Source organism: Chenopodium album, chromosome 4 (genome assembly GCF_948465745.1).
Source record: "Chenopodium album chromosome 4, dcCheAlbu1.1, whole genome shotgun sequence".
NCBI lineage: Eukaryota > Viridiplantae > Streptophyta > Magnoliopsida > Caryophyllales > Amaranthaceae > Chenopodium > Chenopodium album.
The window spans coordinates 44,777,479-44,794,236 of NC_137837.1; the positions used below are offsets into that span (position 1 = coordinate 44,777,479).

The 16,758-nt window shown below is 40.1% G+C and overlaps 1 long non-coding RNA gene across 1 annotated transcript; it reads left to right on the plus strand.

Annotated features, from left to right (window-relative positions):
- Positions 1 to 7,527: 7,527 nt before the first annotated feature.
- On the plus strand, positions 7,528 to 8,696 carry LOC145626967 (uncharacterized). The gene is made up of 3 exons (XR_014111220.1): positions 7,528 to 7,806; positions 7,876 to 7,986; positions 8,060 to 8,696. It is a non-coding gene; the product is annotated as an uncharacterized LOC145626967 (long non-coding RNA).
- Positions 8,697 to 16,758: the final 8,062 nt, after the last annotated feature.

Here is a 16,758-nt window from a genome sequence, read left to right on the forward strand (position 1 = left end):
CCATGGAGATGTATAGGTGTAAAGTAGCGAAGGTGGAACATGTTGCAAGTTTTTGTATATTTAGCATTTAGGGCATCTTTTTACGTATTGATGGAAATCCCTTTTCATGGTAGTCCAATAATATCCTTGGCGCATTATCTTTTTTACCAGCATTTTGCCATTTATGTGAGGTCCACACGTTCCTTCGTGGATTACTCTCATCACTCTTTGATCTTCCTTTTTGCCTACACATAAGAGACCTCTTCCTCTAGGTACACTTTTGTGTAGCTCATCGTTTAAGAGCACAAATTGGGAAGCCAAATGTCTTAGAGCGCGTTTTTTCTCTCTTGTCCGCATGAAGTGGATATTCTCCACTAGTGACATAGTTTAGGATGTCATTGTACCAGGGTTCCTCTTCCTCTTCTTCTTCTTGAATGGTTTCATCATCCGCTATCACTTGAATATAAGATGGCTTCTGCCTTTTTATACTGTTAAAGGCATTTTCTCAATTTCCTTAGGAATTCTAACTAGTGAAGCTAGCCTTGCCAAGGCATCGGGCAAATTAATTTTCCTCTCTCGGTAGATACCTTCTTGAGTTGGTGAGTAAGGGTTTCCATGTATGTTCAGTGGAGTCGATAAAATATGTAGGGAATATTTCAATTATCCCACACTTGAGCCCCACTGTAATCATACACTTAAGCATAGTGGCATCAAAAGGCAAGGAAGCTAGAGCAAAAGAGTCCCCAACAAGTTTTTAAGAACTTGTAAACCGTTCACGGGGTGAATGTTACACCCCTTTCACGATCCATGATATCGCTAACTCCATAGTGTTCTTGAAGCAAGATTGGATATTCAATGATGAAGGTACAAGTCCAACCTAAAAGAGATTGAACCTGCCCTAAAAAATAGGCCTCTACTTTATTCTTCCCATATTCATGTGCGCTTTTTGACTAACATACAATTAATAAATTAATCCTAAACCTGTTTAATCTGTGTTGGTTGATGATGAGGGATGAATTTCCGAATATACATAGTTTATTTACTCCTAATGTCAAAGCGTTTTCAAGGCCTGCCACATATGCTTCTTATTCCGCAGCATTGTTGGTAACGTTGAAATATAACTTTATTGACATCGGGACGTGTTCTTCTTTAGGTGATACTAGTAGTACTCCTATGCCACATCCTTTCTGGTTTGAGGCTCCATCAAAGTATAATGTCCAAGTATCATCTTCCGTGACCATTAAGTCTTCGTCCAGAAAGTCGTTTTCATGTATTGGTGCTGAATCTTCAATTGGGAAATCTACGAAGAATCCTGAAACCACTGATCTTTTGATAGCCTTTTGAGGCATAAATCTTACATCAAATTTGGCTAAGTTAACTATCCATCTAGATATTCGCACATTGAGCATAGATTTCTCAAAAAGGTATTTAAGAGGATCCATTAGAGATACTATATATATTGTATGGACAAGCATATAATGTCTTAATTTACTTGTCGCCCACACTAGTGCAAGGCACAATTTTGCAAGTGGTGTGTAGCGAACTTTATACTCGAGCATCTTTTTGCTTAGTTTTTAGAGGGTATTTTCTTTATTCTCAACTTATTATGCCAGAATAGCTTCTATTATTTCATTGGTAACCATTAGGTATAATCGAAGAAGGATTCTTGGAAACGCAGGTGCTAATACAGAAGGATTAGCGAAGATAGGCTTTAATTTTATCAAGGCTTTTTAACACCCGCCATAACATATTATTGGTACATTCTTTTTCAGCTTCTTAAATATTGGTTTGCATATGGTAGTGAGTTTAGATATGAACCTACTTATGTGTTGCAACCAGCCAATAAATCCTCAAATTTGTTTCTCGGTTTATGGCGGTGGCATTGAAATGATTGCCTTGATCTTGGTCAGATCTATCTCTATACCTCTAGAGCTAATGACATAGCCTAAGAGTTTCCTTGATGTGAATCCAAATGCACACTTGGTTGGGTTTAGCCTCTCTCAAAGAATTTCCTTAAGGTTATTTTTTGTCCAAGACGATCCTTTGATTTTACAATCATATCATCCACATTTACCTCAACCTCTTTATGCATCATATCATGCAGTAAAGTAGTCAATGCTCTTCAGTAAGTGGCACCGGCGTTTTTCAACCCGAATGGCATCACCGTGTAACAGTAAGCGCCCCAAGGTGTTATGAAGGTAGCCTTTCATATCTTCTTCATCCATAAGAATCTGGCTATATCCTGCGTATCCATCCATAAACGAGAGAAGTGCGTGATTCGCTGTATTATCTACTAGAATGTCGATGTTTGGTAAAGGGAAGTCGTCCTTTAGAACATCCTTCTTAGGAACCGGTACCACATTTGAGACTCATTTAGGGTATTTGGATACCTTGATAAAATCTGCAGTTATTTGTTTTTGCACTTCTTCTTTTATTTTAAGAGCCATGTCGGGTTTCATTCGACGTGAATTTTGTTTTTCAAGTTTTATTCCTGAGATCAGTGGTGTAGTGTGTTAAGCAATTTCTCTATTTATTCCTGGCATATCTTCACATGAATAGCAACAACATTGATAAATTCTTTAGTAGATCTATTAAATAGGTTCTTTCCTCTTGATTAAGGGTTAAAACTATTTTAACTTCTCTTTTAATAGTTGGATATTTTAAAATATTAACTGTTTCGGTGTCTTCAATTATCGGCGTTTTATTTTCATGTGTTTCCACTGCTTTAATTATTTCTTTATCATTTTCATTGTTAGCAAAACAATGCTCGTCAGCTTGGGTGAGAGAATGACACGAGAAGTAAGCGGAAGGAGACATGTTATTAAATTCCGAAATCATTACATCGAAAAGAGATACGTCCGTTGGGACTTGACTATTGACTATCCTAGGAGTAGGTTCTAAACTAAAAGGAATATAAGGAGTCAAGACAATAAAAGGCTTAGAAGACTCTACTACAGAAGACTTGAATTCAAACTCAGACTCAAACGACTCAAACTCATCAAACATTTTTCCTTGTCCTGTAGTGATGGAGATTCTTCTTCCACTTGGCGTAGTCACCTTCAAAGTCTTTTGCCATCCTTAAACTAATCCTTCTCCCGGAGTAATGAGTTTTGTAGGTGTAGGGAATATTTCAAGCGTTAACCCCTAGCTTGAAACCGACTGTGATCATACACTAAAGTATGGTGGCGTCCAAATGGAAAGAAGAAAGAGAAAAAGAGTCGCCAACAAGTTTTTTAGGAACTTGTAAACCATTCACGAGGTGAAGGTTACACCCCTTAACGATCCAAGAGATCGTCAACTCCATAAGATCTTGAACCAAATAGGGTTCGGGGATGAAGGTACAAATCCAACCTAAAAGAGATTGAACCTGCCCTAATAATAGACCTCTTTATTCTGATCGTATTCATGTGCGCTTTCTGACTAACATGCAATCATTAGGATTAACCCTAAACCTGTTTATCTATGTTGGTTGAATATTAATGCACAAATAAAACTATTATTGGCGATCACTTGAATTATAATCAAATTAACCCTAAACAAGATTATTAATTATCTTATATAAGCATGATTAAAAGTACAAATTCCCTTTAAACATGCATAAAAGGCGTGACCAAGCAATAACAATAAATATCAAGCAACATAATAAATAATCATAAATAATAAAATTATAATAATAACAATCATAAATATTAGGAAGAACATAGGAAGCATCATACTTTTTAATCATACTTAATATTAAAATTACCCTAGACATGATACTAGGAATTTATTGTTGTCACCCTAAACATCAAATTAAGGAAAACATCCGAACATGATAGTAGGAATCAAAATAACAATCTAAGCATGATTTCTATATCATAATATCAATTAAACCATTAAAATACTTACTTGGATGCCTCGTACCTCTTTCTAATAACAAAATATACACATTAGTAACTTCAAGGAAAATAATAAACAACAATTAAATTAAATAATTGAAAGAGAGATTTTGGACCAAACCCTCAGAAATTAAAATTTTCACGTCTAGGGCGAAGGCAACTTCGAATATGGCTAGGTGTATCTAAGTCTTGCAAATGCGGAATTTTGTATTTGAGAAAAGGCTAGTTTAGAAAAGAGAGAGAGAGAGAGTAATCAAGAAAATCTTGATGAGGGTTGGTGAATGAAAACGGGGTTTTTAAGAAACTATTTATAGAGAAAATCAGCCAAAACAATAAAAAATAAAAACAGAGTTCTGACGCATTAAACGAGGTTAGCGCCAGAGGCTTACATTAGCGCCAGGCGCTAACGCTAGCGCCAGGCGCCAAGCTTAGCGTCAGGCGCTAACTTAATTATTGACGCGTTTTCTTAAAATTAAATAGAAATTGCCATACAGGAGGATAAGATCATATTTTCCTCAAAAACGTTCTTTTATTCTGATTAAAACTTTAAAGTCAACAAAAGTCAATTTATCAATGCTTATTGAATTAGGAATGAAAAGAACCTTCTAGAAGAATTTAGAAGACTAAAACCATTCCTTATTGCATTAGGAATGATAAATCTATATTAGGCCCTCCTCTAGATCATTGGGCCGCATATAAGGCTCAAACCGGGCCCAGTTCGGTAATTTGGCCATAACTTCCACAATATTCATCAGAATTGGGCTTATAGTATATCGTTGGAAAGCTCTTTTCAAGCCCCATCCAACTACACTACTATTGGACCCATATCATGGACCAACCAAACTGGATTGGCTTTTTTCTTAAAATAGGTTTTCAAAAACAGAGAGAAGAGAAAAGAAATTAAAACTATCCGCAACACTAAACTTTCCACACTTTCACTTCATTCGATTATGATTCGACGTGAAAGGTACTCATCACTGTGTTTGGTTTTGGGGAGACACAAATGGGTGTCTACAGAAGCCCCCACTTTGACTAAGTTTGGAGAAACGCACGTTTCGAAAACAAAAGTCAAAGTATCGATAGGGACGGAGAATGATTCAGAACGTTCTGCGATCCTAAATCACTCTTGTAACGCCGATACCTGCAAACTAGCTGCCGAAGATACCCTCGCTTGAAGCTTTCCTCATTTGTTGCGATAATATTCCAAAGAAAATTATCGAAGACCCCCGCTTGTTAATCTTTAAAAAGCTCGCTTGAACTTTGCTTCCGCTAAGCCTGTACGTCGGCGCTTTTGCTGCTTGGAACCTGTATGTCAGTGCCTTTTACTGAATTATGAACCAGTATGTCGGTGCCTTTCAGAATGAACCAGTATGTCGGTGCCTTTTGCGATGAGCCAATGCTTAGGCGCTTTAAGCTAAGTGAGACGATCTTTTATCGGGTCGATCACTTTATGTAATCAAGCCGATTACTAAAAATCGTGTCAAATTGCTTAGAGGGGCTAACTGGCATACCAAGGAACCCAAAATATACTGCATAAGGTTGGAACAACCGTACTGAGTGGCTGAATGTTCTGGCGCCGCTGAAATAACGTCAGCGCCACCTATCTGGCTGTAGCGCCAGACGCTGGAGCTAGCGTCAGACGCTAAAGCCTATCGACTGACGTCAAGGTCTGACGCTTGGCGCTAGACTCGGGTTTTCCTTAAATACCCTTCTCTTCCTCATTTCTGCTGCTGCTGTTCGTGTTTCTTGCTCGAGAATTCTCAGAACATCAATTCACTTGTTCTTGTTTGTTTCTCATCCAAATTCGCTCAAATTTGTTGCAAATTAAAGATTATTCCATCCATTTTCCAGATCTATGTAAGTTTCCTTCAAACTCAAACCGGTTTTAATGAATTTGGCATGTATTTGTTCACGAATTTCTTGAAAATTCGAAATTTAGAATGTTAAATTCTCTTTGTTTATAAAATTTTATGCCATGAAATTGCTTGATTATGTTTATATATTGTCTTGGGAGTAATTTGAGACTTGTTTGACTCAATTTGGTGAAGAAGCGAACAAATCACCATTGTTGGACCTCTTAAGGTCGGGAAAACAATGTGGCTTGTTCTTGATGTTTTTGCTAGCAATTCTTGTCCAATTTGCCACAATAATTACTATAATATTGTAAGAAATTGTTTGATTGCTTGAAAAATGTCGTTATGCTCAATTTCAATTTGTGCTCTGTTTTAGTACTAAGTACTCTGTTTTTTTGCGAATATAATATCATGCGGCTTGGCGAACCATAGATACCATAAAACCTTAATTTATGGTAATTCTGCACAATGTAGCATGGTTAGACAACGAGGTTCCGTTTCACGGTGTCGAGGCGTTCGACAGGAGCATGAGCCCGTAGAGGACGATGCCGAACCGTCCACTTCGCTCAGCCGACTCCTTGAGTGGGATGAGCGGACCTTGTACTTTTCTCCCGTCCACCACATCTCTGAGAGGGTGAGACGGGGCATCACTGTTGGGAGGACACGCTCTCATGGTTCCGGTTGTGATTGCTTGGGCGATCTGCACAAGATGTACATCGCCAGAGACGATCAGACGAGACTTTTATGGAAGTCTTGCGGGCTTACTACACTATTCGAGACCTCCGAGGCAATGGTTGCCTCTAGCGGGGGTCATCATGTAGTCCGTGCTCTGGTGGAGTTCTTTTAGGACACCACCAACATCATAAGACTGGAGTTTAGCTCCGTGCCACTGCCATTTGACAGCGGGATCGACGTCTTTTCTCTTGAGGTCGAGGAGCTGTTGGGTCCGATTGCTATTCGGGCTCGAGTTGAGGTAGAGTCGATTCAGTTCAATGCTAGGGGGATTCGCCGCTCGACTCTAGCAGCGGCTTTTGACAATGGTGCGACTACCCGAGAGCAGCGGGTGCGCATCTTTGCAATTATCTTGCTGTCAGGGACGTTCTCCCCTGACAAGGGTAGTAGGGTGCTGCTTTACTACCTTCCTGCCGTCCGCGATCTACACCGGATCAGGACTTATGACTGGGCCAGCTTAGCCTATGCTGATTTCATCCGAGCGCTGCGGAACTCGTGTCGACATCGGTCCTTCGGGGTGAATGTCGCTCTATCCGGCTTTTGGAGGGTCGTAGAGGTATCCTTTATTCCCTATAAAGTTTAGCTCTACATTTTAGTTAGCACTTGCTGATAAATTTAGCTTGTTGTAGATCTGGTTCTACGAGTACTTCCCCTCAACTGCGCCGGCAAGACCGTCGCCGCGTAGGCTTCTAGTTAGCGCTTTCTGGGGCAGCCGCCGTGTAGGGATGTCCACTGCCTATGTCTGAGATTGGATCATCTCGGTATGATTCTTTTCTTATTTGACATTTTGTGATGCCTTAAATAGATTCTTGCCTGATTGACGCTCTTTGTAGGAGCCTGAGGTGTTGTACCGACCGTGGGTCGACCTGGCAGTTCTTGGGCTAGCCGCGCAGTATTCTGCTGAGCGTCGCTATTTCTTGGGAACCTACGGAGCGGCTGCGTATCTTGGAGAGAGGGTTGCTATTCAGCATTCAGACACCTTTGTCGTTCCTACTCCTCCGCCACGTCACATGTTTAACTCCACGAGGTTGGTGAGCATGTTGGAGGGAGCTGGTACCCCTTGGCGATCTTACACGATCCCTGGGCGGTTCTATGGGGAGGAGCTACTGCCGTTGTTAGCTCCAGTTCATGTACCTGCTAAGGATGTGGCAGTATGATTTTCAGCTTTTACCTTTCGTTAAGTAGCCCCCAAGTGATGCTTTACTGATTTTGTTTTGCCTTGTCAAGATGATACTACTGAGTTCGTGACACCCCGTATGTCTATCCACTATTAGGGGACATATGGGCCAATTGAGGAGATGATTCCTTCGGCTCCTGAGGACGAGCGCTTTGTGGAGCGGTCGATTCCTCGCCACCAGACTCGGGTAAGCTTGTTTATCTGCAACTTTTGTCCATATATGTTATGCATGTTTACTGACTTATTTCTTTGACAGTTCTCACGCGAGGTGGTTTCGGCGATGGCACGATGCATAGACGCCTTCCGGAGCCAGCTTGTCCGAATGAGGAACGTGGCTACCTGCCGTCGAGACGACGCTGTTCAGGAGGTAGTCTTCTCTTCATATGTTTTTGTATTACCGCTTTTATTTTTCCTGTTTCTGATCTTAGTTTCTTTTGCAGGGTCAGCCATTCCTTCTCGTACCCGCACGAGACCTGAGGCGCGGAGGGATCCAGCGAGGTCTAGCTTGAGACATCGCCGCACCGATTCGGGAGGTCGGAGCGATCGTTCTGAGGCTGCTCGTACCGAGGAGGTAGAGGGCTCAGGCTCTTCCTCTGAAGGTGCACATGTTGCGCCGATAGGCCAGGGAGAGGCTACCTCGGGTCTTAGAGGTGGTGGGTTGTACGAGGTTGGCTCGTCATCGCAGCAGCCTCCGCAGCCTCAGCCTCATGTTGATCTTGGGTGGACGGGTCCTGTTTTGAGCTTTCCTCCCCCCGAGGAGACTGGAGCTGGAGCCGAAGCTGGTTGAGAGGTTACTCCTCGTACGGCACAGTTTTATGAGATTATGGGTGTACGTCCCCCAGCGCCGTAGCTTATTCCTGTGCTTTTTATTATTTTATTTTGACTTTGTATAGAACTTTTCCTTTTATTAGACTCATTATTAAATATGTTTTGTATATACATACTATTATGAGTTTATTTTTTATTTATCATGTTTTTCATTTTTTATTATTATTATTATTATGTGCATGTATGTGTGTGCAAGGAAATGTAAAAATAATTTTGCGCAAAAATTCCGTCATTTTTATTATTGATGGAGGGTATCCGACTTTCTCCCCCAAAAAAGAAAAAAGGAAAAAAAGGAAAAGTCAAATAAAATAAAAACTTCGAATTTAGTCCACATAAAATCAGAAAAATAATATAATTAATATAATAGCTATATTAATTAAAAGGGAGGAATAAATGAATATTAAGAAAAAGATAAGGAAACCGTAAAGTCATTAGCAGACTCGAATCAAGTTAAAAACGCGATTTTTTAGAAAGCACGTGCGATGAGGCCTATTGGCGCCAACTGGCGCATCGCGTTTTGGTGTAACGCCAGGCGCTACACTTAGCGTTTGGCGCCAGACTCTGGCGTCAGCCGCCAATAGTTGGCGTTTGGCGCTAAAGAGCGCTGACTCCGAATCCTTCCTGGATTAAAACTGCTCCGATTTTTTGCATAAATTGCCCCCTGCCCAGCTGATTCTCTTCATAATTTCAGCAAATAAAATATTTCTTAGCTTTTAGAAAAATAACATCATGTCTCTAGTCTCCAAAAGTTTTACCAACTACACCCATGAATGGTGTCGGTCTCTCAATGCCAAAGAGAGAGAAGAATTAGATGTGTTTCACTTGAGGGGTATTTATGGCATCAAAGGGGTAGATCTTGATTCATATTTTATTCATACCGCTCTAGAATATTGGGATGTAGATACTCATTGCTTTAGAATAGGGTATGATGAAATTAGCCCTTTGCTGGAAGAATTTTGTCCTATTTTAGGCTTCCCTGCACTAGATCTTGTAGTAATCCCTAGAATAAATGAATATTATTATAAGGATTTTGAACGCTTCTTCAATTTAAAAGACAGGGATCTATCAAAAATAGTAGATGGTAGTATAGTTAATTTGAAAGAATTTGCTCGCCATTATTTTGATAGACCTTATTCTGAATCTTTCCATGTTTATAGAAGAAGGGCTTTCTTGTTTTGCATGCTTAATCAATTTTTTCTTACTAGTGGTAAAAATAATGAGGGTCAATCAATTATATCCACTATTTTAGAACAAATTGAATCAAGGAGAAATCCAATGCCTTTAATAGTTGGAGAGACTATGCTTAGTCTTGATGAATTAAAGAGAAATCCAAAGGCACCTTTTCGGGGCTCTCCAATTTTATTACAGGTAGAAAAATAATATTTTTAATTACAGAAATCAAAAATATATTTTTGTATAGTAATAATAATTTATTTGCATTGCAATTTTTACAGATGTGGCTAATGGAACGACTGGAGTTAATTAGCCCTCTAGACAACATTGAGAAGTATACTCCAAATTGCTTCGTGAGAAGGAAGAAACGCTTCTCTAAGATGGTGCGCCATGAATGGAAGAAGGTCTTCGAGTCTTGTAATTTTACCATCAAGTGGGTCATCCCTTGGTGGATAATAGAAAGGATGGTTGGTGTAAACAAGCAACCTTTCTGCCGTCTTCCAAGCTTGTCCCGTATGACTTTTTATTATCCCTGCAGGGTAATAAGACAATACAGCCTACTTCAGACTATTCCTTCCGGTGATCTTCGCCGTCCTTACGAGTTCCCTGTCTCCCACGAAGTAGACAAATTTGATGCTTATTGGGGCGCTAGACCTTTATGGAAAGTAATTACCAAAAAGGTTCCTCCTTCCTTGCCTAATGATGTGAAAAAGTGGCTTCTAAAGAAACCTTCAAAGGACGTGAAGAAAAATCAGAGTAAAACGGATGTGAAGAGCCGTCTAGGTGACAAGGTGATTCTTGTCAAGGAACGCTTAGGTGAAAGAATTGAGTTCAAAACACCTATAATGCTTAAGAAGAAGAGTATTGCGAAAGATAAAGGAAAAATGAAAGCTGACACCACAGAAAAGAAAGCTTGGGTAGAAAAGAAGCATGGAGTCCTAGCTGAGGGGGGAACTATTTACTCTAAGATTGAATGTAGGTCCTCTAAAGGATGCCTACTAGCTAAGGTTATGGATGAGGAGGAAGAAGCAGACAAAAATTGGAAAAGGGCTAAGAAAGAGAAAGAAGATTAAGAGCATTGCTTAATTTCCAATTATTAGACTTAGTTTATTTTTTTTATTTATAGTTAATTTATTTAAGCTTTATTTAAATTCCATCAATAATGTAGTTTATTTTATTAATGAGATTCCAGCTTTTTTAATTAAATTATTTACTTTAAATTTATTTTATTAAAGCAATGAAAACAGAAAAATTAATTTTCCTGAAATTTTTTCGAGTACGGAAGTCGAAAATTTTCCGAAAAACACCGAAATATTCCTAGACTTGTAACCGTAAACTGGCCCCACAATTTTGCGACTGGCGCCGGCAGCGGCAGTCTGGCGTCAAGCGACGGATGCCGCCGTCTGGCGCTAACATTCATCGGCTAGCGCCAGAATTTTTGTTGTGACGCCAATGTTCCGTCGATCTTCAGTCGAATTTTTATTAATTCTGGGATGTGAGATTTTAAAAAATAAAGTGGCTGCACCCGTAAAGGGTTGCCTACGTATCCTTTCTTAAGGAATCAGGCCAAACGTAGCTCTTTTGAGTATCCTACTCAAATAATTATGGGTAGTATTTCTTAAGTTGGTCGAGATTAGTCATGTTCGAGAACTCATTGCCATCCCTATCAGTTAATTTTGCTGCACCTCCGGACAGGATTGTTTTGACAATGTAGGGTCCAGACCAATTAGGTCTAAATTTTCCCCTTGGATCTAAAACATTTTTCCTTAATGCTTTTAACACCAAGTCTCCTACTTTGATATTTCTTGTCTTGACCTTCTTATTAAAATTCCTAGCCATACGAGATTGATAACACTGAGTGTGATGTAGAGCTTCTAGTCGTTTTTCATCGAGTAGAATTAACTCTTCATATCTTGCCCTAGTCCATTCAACTTCATCGAGTTTACTTTCTAACGCGATGCGTAGAGATGGAATCTCTAGTTCGACAAATTTGTACGACATCCATTCCATATACCAAGGAAAATGGGGTATTTCCTGTTCATGTGCGAATTAACGTGCGATAACCCGACAATGCGAAGTGATGTTTGTCAGGCCAATCCTTATAATTTTCCGTCATTTTCTCGATGATAGTCTTTAGATTTTTATTAGCTGCCTCGACTGCTTCATTTGCTTGAGGCCTATAAGGGGAAGAATGATGATGTTGAATGCCATATTTTTGTAGCAATTCTTCACATTCGGCTTGAAAGTGAGTTCCATTGTCACTTATCATTTCATGTGGGACTCCATATCGACAAACAATATTTCTCTCGATAAAGAGTGCTACATGTTTTGCAGTGAGTTTAGCGTATGATTGCGCTTCAACCCACTTTGTGAAGTAATCAATTGCCACTAGGATATATTCGTGGCCTCCTGTTCCTGGGGGAGTGATTTTGCCGATGATGTCAATTCCCCATGTAGAGAACGGCCATGGCGACGTGTAGGTGTAGAGCAAGGATGGAGGAACATGTTGTAAATTGGCATAGATTTGGCACTTAGGGCATCTTTTTACGTATTGATGGCAATCCCTATTCATTGTAGTCCAATAATATCATTCTCGCATTATCTTTTGGACTAACATTTTGCCATTTATGTGAGTTCCACAAATTCCTTCGTGGACTATCCTCATTGCTCTTTGGGCATCCTTTTTTCCTACACATAAGAGAGCTTGACCCTTAGGTACCCTTTTATGTAGCTCGTTGTCTATGAGTACGTATTGGGAAGCCAAGAGTCTTAATGCTCATTTTTCTCTTTTGTCAGCATGGGGAGGGTATTCTCCTTTGGTTACATAATTGAGTATATCCGTGTACCACAGTTCTTCTTCTTCTTCTTCTTCTTCTTCGTCTTGGATTACTTCATCATCCTCTATAGCTTGAATATATGCTGGTTTGTGCCTTTTTTCTATAGTTAGAGGCATTTGCTCGATTTCCGTGGGAATCCTAACCATCGAGGCTAGTCTTGCCAAGGCATCAGCAAATTGATTTTCTTCCCTAGGTAAATATGTGTATTCTACCTTCTCTAACTGATTAGTAAGAGTTTCCATATAGGTTTGGTAAGGGGCCAGACTTTCGCTCCTTACTTTCCACCTTTTGGATATTTGATTGACGATTAATGAAGAGTCCCCGAATATCCGTAACTTTTTTACTCCCAATGCCAAAGCTGTTTCAAGGCCTACCACGCATGCTTCGTACTCAGCAGCGTTGTTGGTAACGTCGAAATCAAGCTTTATGGAGATTGGAACATGCTCTTCTTTAGGTGATACTAGTAATACTCCAACGCCACATCCCTTTTGGTTTGTGGCTCTGTCGAAGTATAAGGTCCAAGTATCATCTTCAGTGACCATTAAGTCTTCATCTGGAAATTCATTGTCTTGTATTGGCGTCGAGTCTTCTATTGGAAAGTCCGCTAGAAATTCTGACACTACAGATCCTTTGATAGCTTTTTGCGGCATAAACCTTACATCAAACTTGGCTAAATTGACTATCCATCTCGATATGCGTCCATTGAGCGTAGATTTCTCGAATAGATACTTGAGTGGATCTAATTGGAGACTACAAAGACGATATCTACTAACATATAATGTCTTAACTTGGTTGTGGCCCACACTAAGGCGAGGCACAATTTCTCAAGTGGCGTATAACGTGCTTCATATTCGAGTATTTTCATGCTTAGATAGTAGATTGCGTTTTCTCTTCCTTCTACTTCTTGTGCTAGCATAGCTCCCATTGTCTCTTTGGTAACTGTTAAGTACAACCTAAGAGGTATTCCGGGATGTGCTGGTGCTAATACGGGAGGATTTGCGAGATAGGCTTTGATCTTTTCAAAGGCTTTTTGACACTCGACATCCCATATTACTGGTTCATTCTTCTTAAGCTTTTTAAAGATTGGTTCACATATCGTCGTCAATTTTGATATGAACCTACTTATGTATTGCAACCGGCCGATAAATCCTCGAATCTGCTTCTCGGTTTTGGGCGGTGGCATTAACATGATTGCTTTGGTTTTGGTTGGGTCTATCTCTATTCCTCTAGAGCTTATGAAATAACCCAAAAGCTTGCCTGAGGTGACTTCAAAGGCACATTTAGATGGGTTCAACCTCATATTATATTTTTATAGCCTTTCGAAAAATTTTCTTAAGGCTACTTGATGACCTGGGCGGTCTTTTGATTTTACATTCATGTCGTCCACATATACTTCGACTTCTTTATGCATCATGTCATGGAGTAAGGTAGTCGCCGCACGTTGGTAAGTGGCACCCGCGTTTTTCAACCCGAATGGCATTACCGTGTAGCAGTAAGTGCCCCATGGTGATATGAAGGTTGTTTTCTCCATGTCTTCTTCCGCCATGAGAATCTGATTATAACCTGCGTATCCGTCAATGAACGAGAGAAGTGCGTGATTTGCTGTGTTATCCACCAGAATATCGATGTGTGGTAAAGGGAAGTCGTCTTTTAGACTTGCCTTATTTAGATCTTGATAGTCGACACACATTCTTACCCTTCCGTCTTTTTTCGGAACTGGGATGACGTTGGCGACCCATTCGGGGTATTTAGATACCTTGATGAAACCTGCAGTTATCTATTTGTGGACTTCTTCTTTTATTTTAAATGTTACGTCGGGTTTCATTCGACGTAACTTTTGTTTTATAGGTTTCATTCCCGGAATTAATGGTATAGTGTGTTGAGCTATTTCTCTATTAATGCCAGGCATATCTTCGTATGACCAAGAAAATACATCGATGAATTCTTTAAGTAAGTTAATTAAATCGGTTCTTTCTTGTTCATTAAGTGTTAGTCCGATTTTAACTTCTCTTTTATTGGTTGAATCATTTGAGATATCAACCGTCTCAGTTTCTTCAATTATCGGTGTTTTCTTTTCAAGTGTTTCCATTGCTTTAATAAGTTCTTTATCATTTTCATTATTTGTTAAGAAATGCTCGTCATCTTGGGTCAAAGAAGAACACAAGAAGTAAGGAGAAGAAATTATATTATTATACTCTGAGATCATTACATCAAAGAGTGATATGTCCTCAGGGACTTAATCATTAACGATTCTAGGAGAAGAGATAGAAGGGGAAGGTGCTACTACTAAAGACCTAGATGACTGTATAGGGAGAGACTCTGACTCAGACGACTCTTCGAACATCGGTCCTTGCCCTGTCGTGATGGATATCTTCCTTCCACTTGGAGTAGCCACTTTGACGGTCTTGCGCCACCTTTGTAGTGATCCTTCCGCTGGAGTGATTAGCTTCGAGGGATCAAAGTTTTCGCTTTGTAGGACCGTTTGAATGAGCGAGGAATTATCCTCTTTGTATGTTGGCTCATCCTTTTCTCGCCCAAATAGTAGTCCCATGACGTTAAAGTCAAAGCATGGGGGTGCTTTCTAATTATGGACAGGAGTTGGGATTTCATCTGTGAAATAGCAATCCAATAAAATTTAAAATCCGGTTGCCTTATGCCGTTTACGACAAATGGTTTGGGAAATTCGTGCATGGATAGTCCTCTCCTTCTTTTATGAATTGACCATTAAGGGTAAGAGGGTACTGATCCATTGGGATTGCTTTCTTTTGAATGCGAGCGTCCTTACGTGCCTTCGATTTTTCCTAGGCTCGCTTAAGATCTTTCTGAGTCGGTTCAAAACCAACTCCGAAAGTATCTAATTTAGGGAGGCCAGGTGACTCCAGCGGTTTTGCTATTCCCTTTTTCTTTCCTAGGGTCATCCCTAGAAAATGTCCTTATTTCTTTAGAATAGCATTCACGATCATGTTAGAATGGGGGTTGTGGCAGAGAGGGGTCCTTTCATCTTCCTGGATTAAGGAGACCTCTTCGTTAAAGCCCCATAAATCTTCAACATCCTCGTCATGCTCCACGTTAATTATTGGATTTTCTATAGACTTGATTCTCATAGGTGAAGCATCGATGGTGATAGGAATTCCCCTAAATATGGCTTTTACTTGTTGGTGGAGAGATGAGGGGACGACCTTTAGGTCATGAAGCCAAGGGCGTCCCAACCTTAAAATTAATGAAGCCTTGATATCTACTACTTGGAAAGTAGTAGCGTGTTCTATCACTCCCGCCGTTACATTCATGGTAATTTTGCCAAGAGCTTGACGACGAGTGTTGTCGTAGGCTCTTATTCCTTGTGGTGACGGGGTTAAGTCTTCATCCCTTATGCCTAGCATCCTCGAAGTTCTAAGTGGACAGACGTTAATGGCTAATCCATTGTCTACAAGAGTCATAGGGACGTTCATTCTCTTGCAAACTACTGTAAGGTTTAATGCCTTATAGTGTTTGTCACCTTCTGGGGGCAAATCTTTGTCAGAAAAGGTGATTAAATTGATGGGACTAGGTATATCACTCGTGAGGAAGTTAGCCAACCCCTCAGGAGTGGTGTCAGAATCTATCCCTTTTTTGTCCAAGGCATTCATTACAACCAACCTATGTTCTCGGGATGTCGCCAGAAGTTTCCATACGTTCATTTCAACTTTTATTTTCTTGAATTGTTTGACGATGTCATTATCTTCAATGATTGGTATGGGAACTTGCTGTGTGGTTGGCATGGGTTGTGTCGAAACGGGAGGTTGCATTCTCCCGGATCTTGTGAGGACGTCTATTGATGAATCTTCTTCAACCCAAAAGTCATCCATGGCATATGACACTGAAGGTGGAGGTCCTACCATGTCTTTTAAGTAGACGTCTTCTTTGTCGCTGTCTCAAACTCCATTAATACTTGCATCCCCTTCTTGTGGAACTTGGACTAGTTTCTTTTCATCAATCATTTTCTGAATTAAATCCTTGAATTTTAAACAGTTTTCGATAGTGTGACCTCCTGATTGATGATAATGACAGTAATATCTATCTGTCCTTTTCAATGATTCGAATGGTCTCGGTTTGAGAGGTTTGATCTCGCCACTCTCGGAGAGCATTTCGAACATGTGTATATATGGGATCCCAATTGGAGTGTAGAGTCTATTACTCTTCTTGGGGTTTTTCTGTGACTTGTAAAGGAAAACGTTTCGCCTCGTAAGTCGTTCCCATGGGTGTGAACTCTCTCTTAGGTTCATTTTCCGGGAGTGGAACCTCGTCATATTTCTTCTGAAGTT